The 7,410-nt window shown below is 59.5% G+C and overlaps 2 non-coding genes across 2 annotated transcripts; both read left to right on the top strand.

Moving 5' to 3' along the window:
- Positions 1 to 3,399: 3,399 nt before the first annotated feature.
- On the top strand, positions 3,400 to 5,214 carry LOC142793160 (small subunit ribosomal RNA). Its single transcript, XR_012891480.1, has one exon. It is a non-coding gene; the product is annotated as a small subunit ribosomal RNA (ribosomal RNA).
- A 1,719-nt stretch (positions 5,215 to 6,933) lies between these two features.
- On the top strand, positions 6,934 to 7,086 carry LOC142793156 (5.8S ribosomal RNA). The gene has a single exon (XR_012891476.1). It is a non-coding gene; the product is annotated as a 5.8S ribosomal RNA (ribosomal RNA).
- The last annotated feature ends 324 nt before the right edge of the window (positions 7,087 to 7,410 follow it).

The following is a 7,410-nucleotide window of genomic DNA, read 5'->3' as shown; positions in this document are numbered from 1 at the left end:
CGCTGCTCGGATGTTCGCCGTTTTTGGCCGAGTGAGTGCTGGCACTCCGGCGAAGCGAAACGGGGCCGATTCGGGCACGATATCGGCGTATTTCGACGTGCTCGCCGGCGACCGTCGCACGAGTACGGCAAAGCGCGTCTGCCGGGGCGAGGTTTGCGATGCCGACGAAAAAGTGGGAAGCGCCGCTCGGATCTTCGCCGTTTTTGCAGGAGTGAGTGGCGGCCCTCCTGCGAGACCAAGAAGCATCGACTCGCGCACGATATCGGTGTCTTTCGACGTGCCCGCCGGCCACCGCCGCACGAGTACGGCAAACCGCGTATGCCGGGGCGGGGTTGGCGACGCCGACGCAAAAGTGGGAACCGCCACTAGGATGTTCGCCGTTTTTGGCAGAGTGAGTGCTGGCACACCGGCGACGCGAAAGAGCGCGAAAGCGCCCACGAAAGTGGCGTATTTGGACGTGCTTGACGGCGACCGCTGCAGGAGTACGAAAAACCACGTCAGCCGGGGCGAGCGACCCACGGCGGTCTGGGTGCTTATCGCTGCTATTATAGGGGCACCCCGGCAGACGCAGAAAAAAAAAATTTTTTTTCGACCTTCTTTTTTGCTGGTCGAGCTCGGGTAACCCAGGTCGCAATGGGAGCCGCGCACGAAAGCGGCGTCGCGAGACGCGTTCGCGGTCGCTAGTCGCACGAGCTCGGCAACCGCGTCAGCCGGCGCGGAGTTCGGGATGCCGACGGCTAAGTGGGTACCGCTGCTCGGATGTTCGCCGTTTTTGGCCGAGTGAGTGCTGGCACTCCGGCGAAGCGAAACGGGGCCGATTCGGGCACGATATCGGCGTATTTCGACGTGCTCGCCGGCGACCGTCGCACGAGTACGGCAAAGCGCGTCTGCCGGGGCGAGGTTTGCGATGCCGACGAAAAAGTGGGAAGCGCCGCTCGGATCTTCGCCGTTTTTGCAGGAGTGAGTGGCGGCCCTCCTGCGAGACCAAGAAGCATCGACTCGCGCACGATATCGGTGTCTTTCGACGTGCCCGCCGGCCACCGCCGCACGAGTACGGCAAACCGCGTATGCCGGGGCGGGGTTGGCGACGCCGACGCAAAAGTGGGAACCGCCACTAGGATGTTCGCCGTTTTTGGCAGAGTGAGTGCTGGCACTCCGGCGAAGCGAAAGAGCGCGAATGCGCCCACGAAAGTGGCGTGTTTGGACGTGCTTGACGACGACCACCGCAGGAAAACGAAAAACCACGTCAGCCGGGGCGAGCGACCCATGGCGGTCTGGGTGCTTATCGCTGCTATTATAGGGGCACCCCGGCAGACGCAAAAAAAAAAAATTTTTTTTCGACATTCTTTCTTGCTCGTCGACCTCGGGTGACCCAGGTCGCAGTGGGAGCCGCGCACGAAAGCGGCGTCGCGAGACGGCTTCGCGGTCGCTAGTCGCACGAGCTCGGCAACCGCGTCTGCCGGGGCGGAGTTCGGGACGCCGACGGCTAAGTGGGAACCGCCGCTCGGATGTTCGCCGTTTGTGGCCGAGTGAGTGCTGGCACTCCGGCGAAGCCAAACGGGGCCGATTCCGGCACGATATCGGCGTCTTTCTACGTGCTCGCCGGCGACCGTCGCACGAGTACGGCAAAGTGCGTCTGCCGGGGCGGGGTTTGCGACGCGTACGCAATAGTGAGAACCGTCGCTCGGATGTTCGTCGTCTTTCGCCGAGCCAGTGCTGGCACTCCGGCGAAGCCGAACGGAGCCGATTCGGGCACGATATCGGCGTCTTTCCACGTGCTCGCCGGCGACCGTCGCACGAGTACGGTAAACCGCGTCAGCCGGGGCGGAGTTCGGGACGCCGATGCGAAAGTGGGAAGCGCCGCTCGGATCTTCGCCGTTTTTGGAGGAGTCAGTGGCGGCACTCCGGTGAAGCCAAGGTGCGCCAATTCGCGCACGATATCGGCGTCTTTCGACGTGCCCGCCGGCCACCGTCGCACGAGTACGGCAAACCTCGTCTGCCGGGGCGGGGTTTGCGACGCCGACGCAAAAGTGGGAACCGCCGCTCGGATGTTCGCCGTTTTTGGCAGAGTGAGTGCTGGCACTCCGGCGAAGCGAAAGAGCGTGAATGCGCCCACGAAAGTAGCGTATTTGGACGTGCTTGACGGCGACCGCCGCAGGAGTACGAAAAACCACGTCAGCCGGGGCGAGCGACCCACGGCGGTCTGGGTGCTTATCGCTGCTATTATAGGGGCACCCCGGCAGACGCAGAAAGAAAAAAAAAAAAAAATGGGGACATGGCGTGCGTCACCGTGCGGCTTCGCAGCGTTGCCGAAGTCGCCGAGCCCTTCGACTGAGCCGAACGGCGGACAGGGAACGTTGGTCGGCCGTTCTAACCTGTCGGTGCCACGCCGAGACGTCGTTAAGGAAAACCGCGTCGTGGGCCTCTACGACGCCGTCGAGTCGTTGTACGTTTGGTGTCCAGCGTGTCGGCGGCGAGTAGCGGACACGTCGTTCACGACTTCGGTCTTTCGCAGTCGACGCGAACTTGCGGAGAGTCGTGGTGCCTCACGTTTTCGGCAGAAACCGCGGCGGAATTTTCCCGTGCGTGCGCGCACGACCTCGGTGCTGTGCCGTCAGCGTAGTGTTGCACAAACTCGTGGCCTACCCAAGGTGCGGTACGTTTGCGGCCGTATCCTCGGTGGGAATTTCGTGAGTAGGGTCGCAAATTCTACGACCTCGGCCGGTTTGAGAGCGACGTAGACTTGTGGCACGCTCAACGTGCCACACGTTTCGGGGCACACCCGCGGTGAAATTTTCTCGAGTACGCTCGTATTAGTGCCCAAGGAGGTCTGGGTACTTATCGCTGCTATTATGTGGGGGTTCTCGTGAGCGGCGTACGCGAAAGCGAGTGTCTGATATGCGGCGGGCTTCGGCCTCGTCAAGCGTGTCCTCGGGTCTGCTCCAGGGGAATCCACGGCAGTCGTCTGCAGCCTCATCCGCTTGATGCGTTAGGGGCTGGTTGTCGGACGGTGCCGTTTTACCACGATATCGAGGTGTGTTCCGTGTCGTCCTCGGGCGATTCAGATGCGAAAGCGCCGAAGACGCGGGCGTGACCCGTCGTCTGGCGGCTTTGCAGTCTCGGCTCCGTTGCTAGTTCCGGCCGGTCCACCGACAGTGCAGCGGGCTTGGGCAACCCGCACGGCGCGACCGAGTCGATGCAACGAAAAAGAGCGAGCATGAACGTGCTTCTTGCCGCACGGCTCCCACTCGTCTTTCGGGAAGGTTGTGCCGTAGCGAGCTCGAACGCCGTCATCTCGGAGTGCAAAATAAGCGTGTTGGGGCGCCTGAAGGTGGCCTCCGCCGCACACAGACTGCGTCCGGCCCGCCGAAGGCGAGGACGGACGCGCAGTCGAACGATTACCTGGTTGATCCTGCCAGTAATCATATGCTTGTCTCAAAGATTAAGCCATGCATGTCTAAGTACATGCCGAAATAAGGCGAAACCGCGAATGGCTCATTAAATCAGTTATGGTTCCTTAGATCGTTTCTTCCTACTTGGATAACTGTGGCAATTCTAGAGCTAATACATGCAGTGAGCCTGGAGCCCTTTGGGTAACGGGTGCTTTTATTAGACCAAGATCGATCGGGTTTCGGCCCGTATTGTGTGGTGACTCTGGATAACTTTGTGCTGATCGCATGGCCACGAGCCGGCGACGTTTCTTTCAAGTGTCTGCCTTATCAACTTTCGATGGTAGGTTACTTGCTTACCATGGTTGTTACGGGTAACGGAGAATCAGGGTTCGATTCCGGAGAGGGAGCCTGAGAAACGGCTACCACATCCAAGGAAGGCAGCAGGCGCGCAAATTACCCACTCCCGGCACGGGGAGGTAGTGACGAAAAATAACAATACGGGACTCTTTTGAGGCCCCGTAATTGAAATGAGTACACTCTAAATCCTTTAACGAGGATCAATTGGAGGGCAAGTCTGGTGCCAGCAGCCGCGGTAATTCCAGCTCCAATAGCGTATACTAAAGCTGCTGCGGTTAAAAAGCTCGTAGTTGGATCTCAGTTCCAGACGAGTAGTGCATCTACCCGATGCGACGGCTCGGACTGAACATCATGCCGGTTCTTTCTTGGTGCACTTCATTGTGTGCCTCGAGATGGCCGGTGCTTTTACTTTGAAAAAATTAGAGTGCTCAACGCAGGCGAGTCGCCTGAATAAACTTGCATGGAATAATAGAACAAGACCTCGTTTCTGTTCTGTTGGTTTTTGGAATACGAGGTAATGATTAAGAGGGACGGACGGGGGCATTCGTATTGCGGCGCTAGAGGTGAAATTCTTGGACCGTCGCAAGACGAACTACTGCGAAAGCATTTGCCAAGAATGTTTTCATTGATCAAGAACGAAAGTCAGAGGTTCGAAGGCGATCAGATACCGCCCTAGTTCTGACCATAAACGATGCCAACCAGCGATCCGCCTGAGTTACTCAAATGACTCGGCGGGCAGCTTCCGGGAAACCAAAGTATTTGGGTTCCGGGGGAAGTATGGTTGCAAAGCTGAAACTTAAAGGAATTGACGGAAGGGCACCACCAGGAGTGGAGCCTGCGGCTTAATTTGACTCAACACGGGAAAACTTACCCGGCCCGGACACTGGGAGGATTGACAGATTGAGAGCTCTTTCTTGATTCGGTGGATGGTGGTGCATGGCCGTTCTTAGTTGGTGGAGCGATTTGTCTGGTTAATTCCGATAACGAACGAGACTCTAGCCTATTAAATAGGTGCGGGGTTCCCAGCACCTTACAACCTTCTTAGAGGGACAAGCGGCTCCTAGCCGCACGAAACAGAGCAATAACAGGTCTGTGATGCCCTTAGATGTCCGGGGCCGCACGCGCGCTACACTGAAGGAAGCAGCGTGTCTTTATCCCTGTCTGAAAAGACTGGGTAACCCGTGGAACTTCTTTCGTGATTGGGATAGGGGCTTGCAATTGTTCCCCTTGAACGAGGAATTCCCAGTAAGCGCGAGTCATAAGCTCGCGTTGATTACGTCCCTGCCCTTTGTACACACCGCCCGTCGCTACTACCGATTGAATGATTTAGTGAGGTCTTCGGACCGATGTCCGGCGCGGCCTTTCGGTTGCGCCGGTCTGTTGGAAAGATGACCAAACTTGATCATTTAGAGGAAGTAAAAGTCGTAACAAGGTTTCCGTAGGTGAACCTGCGGAAGGATCATTAACGGATTGTGAAGGGTGAGCGCCTCAGCTGCGTCTGCGCCCGACACTTTCTGCCGCTGACCCCGTTTGGACGCGGGGTCGGCTTTTCCCCACGGGGCTGCCTGAATGTGGAGCGGCACCCCGTGACAAATTGTTGCGCCCAGCGGACGCCAACACCGCGACCTTGGACGGTCGGCCAGGTGGCGGACGCGGGTACAAACGGCGCAACGCACTCATAGGTCGGCTTTCGACCCGCCACTGCACCGTGGCTCGAAGCGCTCGAAATGCGCGACCCGACCGCTGCGGGACCGCCTAGTACTGTAAACAGGAGCGGCGGAGCGCGAACGGCGAGTCGTGGTTACGTCGGTAGAAGGCGAGGCTGCGCGTTCCCGAAACGCCAGCCGAGTGCCCTCCCGACCGTTCGAGCGTGCAAGAACGAGACCCGACAATCGCGCGGCGACTGCCAAGTACGAGAGGAACGGCACAAGCGTCGGCGGTCGGTCAAGGAACTGGCGATGTGACGGGTCCGCTGTGCACCAGTGCATACCGTCCCGCCGTCCGCGGCAAGCGCCTCCGCGTCCTCGGGTGACGGAGGCTGCCGGTCGGTTCTTGCAGGCGAGGGATCTCGCTGGCACCGGTTCGCGTTGACGCGCGGCCGGTCATGGCACGGCGATGCGACGGCCGAGGTGCGCAGTACTCGATGGAGGAACCGCACGCTCCGATGACCGTCCCGCCCTCCGCGGCGTATGCGTACCGACCGTAATGGTTGCAGCAGCGCCGGCCGGCTTTTGAATTCGCCACACGAAACACGGTGCGAGATCGCGGTTAGGGGAGCGTCGACGTTGCCAGGCGTTTTGCTTGCTGCCGAGGGAAAGGCGGCACGGCCACGTCGCGCTCGTCGCGATTAGCGGGTCTGCGCGCTTTGGGAAGGTGCCGCAACGACTTGCCGAAAGAGGAAGCACGGAAGAACGAGGGACTTGGACGTCCCGACAATTGAACGCACTTGCGGCCAGGCCCTTGCTGGCTTCGTTCTTCCGCCTCGAGTAGGCTCGTACGCGGCTCCGGCGCCGAAAGTGGTCCTTGGCACCGACTTCGGTGGACGTGGGAAGTGCCGCGCAAGTACGGCGCGCCTGGCTCCACCTGTTGGCTAAAGTAGGCAGCCGGATCGGCATTTTGGTGTGCGGTGGCAAACCGTGGATGCGAAAAAAGCTTGTGCGATTTCGTGGAACAAAAAGCGGGGGTCCCCCTTTTTATGCGGAGGAGACCGACCCGCCTGCCGTGGTGAACCGCGACGCCACGGTAAAAACGGGAGAGGCTTGTCGATGGGACCGTGCATCCCGCGCTCCACGGAGGCCGGGAGGCGGCCGCCCGAGGAAATGTGTAGCCGTCGAGGCCCGCATCTGCGTGCACTCTTATCCAAATGGGTGTACCGCAGGCATTTTCTGGTTAGGCGGGCCAATGAGAGCGAGCACACAACGATACCTACGGGTCCGGCTTGGAGAACCGGCTTCGACGCCTCCCGAGTATTTATAGAGGGGTGGACCACGAAAGCACTCGCAAGTAGCGAAAGCGAAACGCCGTCCGAAACACACCGTTTGCTCGATTTGCGGCAGCCGAAAAAGGCGCGGCAGAGTTTTGGAGTCCAAGCGTGCGCTGAAAAGCGCCCTTCTTGGCCACTGTTTGGCCGAGTGCCAGAAACGTTTGGTTTTGACTGTACGGAATTGAACAAACACTTTTTCACGACTCTAAGCGGTGGATCACTCGGTTCTCGGGTCGATGAAGAACGCAGCCAGCTGCGAGACTTGGTGTGAATTGCAGGACACACTGAGCACTGATTCTTTGAACGCACATTGCGGCCTTGGGTCTTCCCTTGGCTTCGTCTGTCTGAGGGTCGGATCACATATCAAGAGAGCCTTCGGCGCACAAGGGAACGTGAGCCGTCGACTCGTTTTGACCGCGTCGGCAACACGGACAGCACGCTGAACACCTCACAGCGAGCGCCAACAGCGGCCACTCAAGGGCGAGACGGTGGCGACCGTCGTGCCAGAGCCCAACCGAAACGGGGGCGACCGACTGCATTGAGGATGTGGCACCTCGTTGAGACCGCCGCAGGACTTCGAGTCGGAAGGAAGCCTGCAGGGAAAGTGCGGTCGAGGTTGCGTACTCCTCTCTGCGACCGGGCGCGCAAGAGCTGCGAGAGCCACGGACGCGCAACTTT

Source organism: Rhipicephalus microplus, unplaced genomic scaffold, assembly GCF_043290135.1.
Source record: "Rhipicephalus microplus isolate Deutch F79 unplaced genomic scaffold, USDA_Rmic scaffold_288, whole genome shotgun sequence".
NCBI lineage: Eukaryota > Metazoa > Arthropoda > Arachnida > Ixodida > Ixodidae > Rhipicephalus > Rhipicephalus microplus.
Note: the sequence above shows the minus strand (reverse complement) of the source record. Positions and strands in the feature narration are given on the sequence as shown.